Source organism: Neolamprologus brichardi, chromosome 16 (assembly GCF_056152115.1).
Source record: "Neolamprologus brichardi isolate AB-2024 chromosome 16, ASM5615211v1, whole genome shotgun sequence".
Lineage (NCBI taxonomy): Eukaryota > Metazoa > Chordata > Actinopteri > Cichliformes > Cichlidae > Neolamprologus > Neolamprologus brichardi.
In genome coordinates this window covers 15,000,080-15,003,689 of record NC_142119.1, presented here as the reverse complement: position 1 = coordinate 15,003,689, position 3,610 = coordinate 15,000,080, and the positions used below count along the sequence as shown (strand labels likewise).

General features: G+C 35.0%; 1 long non-coding RNA gene across 1 annotated transcript; it reads left to right on the top strand.

Annotated features, from left to right (window-relative positions):
• Positions 1-435: 435 nt before the first annotated feature.
• Positions 436-3,133, top strand: LOC148098211 (uncharacterized). The gene is made up of 3 exons (XR_015716619.1): positions 436-608; positions 1,678-1,709; positions 3,073-3,133. It is a non-coding gene; the product is annotated as an uncharacterized LOC148098211 (long non-coding RNA).
• The last annotated feature ends 477 nt before the right edge of the window (positions 3,134-3,610 follow it).

Genomic DNA, 3,610 nt, shown 5'->3' with positions numbered 1-3,610 from the left:
CAGCTTTTTCAGCTAGTTTTAGCAGACAGCTTCAGCTTTAAAGCAATTCAGAATTCATATGATTACAACCAATATGTATTAGAATAAAAGAAACAAATGTGCAATGAACATGTCAGGAGTCGCTGTTAAAAAGTCTCATGGTAGTGGGGTTAAGGGACCTCCTGAACCTCTTGAGTCCTGCAGTGGAGTGAGATGAGCCTCTGCAGCCACTGTCCTGTGAGGATGCTTAGGCGATCACCAACACCAGCTCCTTGGTGTTGGTGTTCAGAAGAAGACTGTCCTTATTACTGCAGTCAGTTAAATAAATCTATCATAATACAGTACATTTTAACATAATGACCTTATGTTTATTTATGTCTTTTAACCATTATTTCAAATTCAAAGAATCCTGTTTGAAACATTTATTAAACTTATAGAATTAAATTTCTGCTAGTTGTTTTTGTTGCAAAAAAATCTAGTATAATAATATTTAAATTTACATATATTTTTCACGTTTTCAATGCCAATTTTGTGTAATGGCGAAGTTTCCCACTACCCGTGAATGCCTCTTTTTTTACGTCTCTGGCTGACTCCTGAACCTCCGCCCACTCTCTGCTCTATCCCTGCCGGTAAGCGCTGCTTCTCTGTCTCTCTTCTCTGAAATGAAGTGTCTATAAGCTGTTTGAGTGATTTAGTCAGTTGTTGTTAGTGACTTATAAAGCCAGTCAAAGTATAAGTCATGTTTAAGTAACACAATGACTGCTTTTTTAATGAAATGTTGTAATTTTAGTATTTAAAAGGAGTGTTTGGTAAGCTAGCCCTAACAACCAAGTGCTAACGCCTAGCCTAGCTCCTAGAGGCCCAGTGTGAAATTAATATGGTTCATTTGATTGTTTAATACAATTATTGTGTTGTATTTGGTTCATTCGGTGTGTTAGTGTTTCTGAGTCTCTTAGGGAAGCTCAAGTTACTTCTCCTCTTCACAAGTCAGTCAGTTAAAACGGCCTCATTCTTTAGGTTGTAATGTAATGAGCCGCCATTTTAGAATCACTGATTAGCTGCTGAAGCAGCAGGGTCGGCAACTTCAAAGGAGCCATTTTACCGCCTCTGACTGAAAGGCGGGAGAAAAAGAGTCACGTGCCTGTGTGCGTGTGTTTGTGTTGTGGGTTAATTAACAGAAGGGAGAGAGAGAGTGAGGATAAAACACATAATATAAGAAAATAACATTTCTTAACAAGAAGAAGTTGTTTTTAATTAATCAATTTTAGTTTTTTAGTTAAATTTTAAGAACTGTTTAACAAACACTTGTTTGTGCAGTTTGTTTTTTTAAAATATATCCTACACCTGCAGCTCTTTTTAACTTCTCACTTTGTGAAAAATTAATGAAATATAAAAAAGGCCACAGCAAATCATTGCTTATTAAATCTACTGTGTTATCTAATAGCACCAAACTAATAGAGCTATCACATAACTGAGAAACTTGTGTGGCTTATTACAAATGGATGAAACCACATTTTACCTTAATGAAGACAGTAATCTTTAATAAGGTGTAGAAAAAAGAGGTGAGTTGTTTGTTGCTGTGGTAAACATAGAAGTGTACTGAATCTTTTGGACTACACAGAGTGATGCAGTATTGACTGTGATGCTGATTTGAGTTGTCTCATTCTGTGTTTTTGTGCTTTGTCTTTTGTTACACAGAGTGAAAGAGATCTTTGGTTTTGCCTTTGCTGGTAAGTAAACAGTGATTGTAACTGAAGCAGTATGAACCTGGCATTGCGTAGCACATTTGGCAACTTACATACAGTAGTATGACTTTTTGTGATATGTTTCCATTTACTGATGGGCAAAAACACAAAGTCAGGATTTATTACGTGTAGCAGCAAAGCCCCCACACAGGACCTCTGACTGTCCCTGAAAATGTCCCTGAAGTTTAATAGCCCATTTATGTATGATATCAATTTCTTATGGCTTATCAAATCCAAACATAGCTAAATGTCAGTTGTTCATTTTCTCCTTATGTTTGTGGATTTAAGTAGCAGACAAAACAATTAAAGTGTTTTAGGGGAGTCAGTAGAGCTGCAGAGGTATTGATCTATATTGTCTCTCAAATTCTGCTGATGTATTACATTAAAGTCAGAACATTGTAGAAGTATTTTGCCTGACTCGGTATAAGTAATAGCTTTAACAGTTAAGCAATAATAAAAACAAAGAGAACCAGAGGTGTGAGTGGACATTGTTAGGTACATTACAGCCATTGTGTCGAATTAGTTTATTACTTATTTAGTGAATATAATGTGTTTTAAAATTAAATAGAAATTTTGCCAAAAAGGGACAATTTTAAGTAGGTGGCCTGAAACTGTCTGCTCTAACCTCAGTGTGTTGGTTTTGTTGGACCATATAATATTTACAGTAAGTGATTGTAGCAGCACATCTTGGTGTAAGTTTATAGACTCTGTTTGTTTTTATTGTGTTAATAGAATTTGAATTCAGGCCATTCAAATTCTATTGCAACATACATAAATATTCCTAGCAACTGGTACAATGAAAGGAATTTTAAGTTTAATATTTTAAGACATTTCATTTCACAAAACATTCTGCACCTCTGTTATTGTAACATGTCAGTATTTACATGTATTTTAGGATTTGCATATTCATATCAGACTAACCAAAACATGATGAGGTTTTCTGTTGCTTCTGATTAAAATAATTACTTTGTATTTAATGTTTTTAACCTGAAAGGACATTAAAAGTTTTGGTTTTTCACACTTTATTAGCTCTGACCTGTTGTAGAAAATGTTGGAGCCACAAGGCTTCTGTGTAGGAAATATTTGGTGTGTCCTGCACTTGTGCCAACAAATATTGGTGCCTGTTCTTTGCATTTCTGTAGTAATAATGCTTTTATTACACATGCTATAGCCATGTGAGACACTGCAGTTCAATTATCTCCTCTTTAGACTACAGTAAACTTAAAAAAGCTTAAAGTAATTGAGGATTTTACTAGTTAATTTGTGTCACAGTAAATTGGATTGTGTGAAGAGGCTCAACAGTCTGAATCATTAAACAGTGATCTGATGAATTGTTTCCTTTCTCTAGACTGCTGATCTGATCGTCTCAAGTCTGGTAAGTAAAGGTTTTTCTGAAGTGCAGTGCTGGGAAATGTTTCTCATTTTAGGAGATTCAGTTTAGTGCAGTGAGTGAGCACAGCTCTTGGTGATCATCGAAAGTCATCAAATCCTAGAAAAATCTGTGTAAACATTTCCAGACCTACAGAGGTCGGTAGGTTATTGTAGCAGCACATATTATTTCACATTAGAGCAGCTCATGAACAGCAGTTTAGGTACAATTAAGTCTTCAAGTAGGGCCTTGTGGATTTCAAAAGCTTCTTTCCCTTCATTAAATTAAGTCACTTTCTGAAAACTGCTCTTTGAATTAGTCTTTTAATTAAGGATTTTGTTGATGACTGGAAAAAATCAAAAGCACAGATACAGCACTCATATCTGTATTTTATGATTAAATGATCTACAAAGAAATTATCATCATACTACATTTTTAATTAGGCCTTTAAATCGGCCATTATAAGTACGTCCTAGATTTAGTGGAGTGCTTATGGCTGTGTATTAAACATACCCCA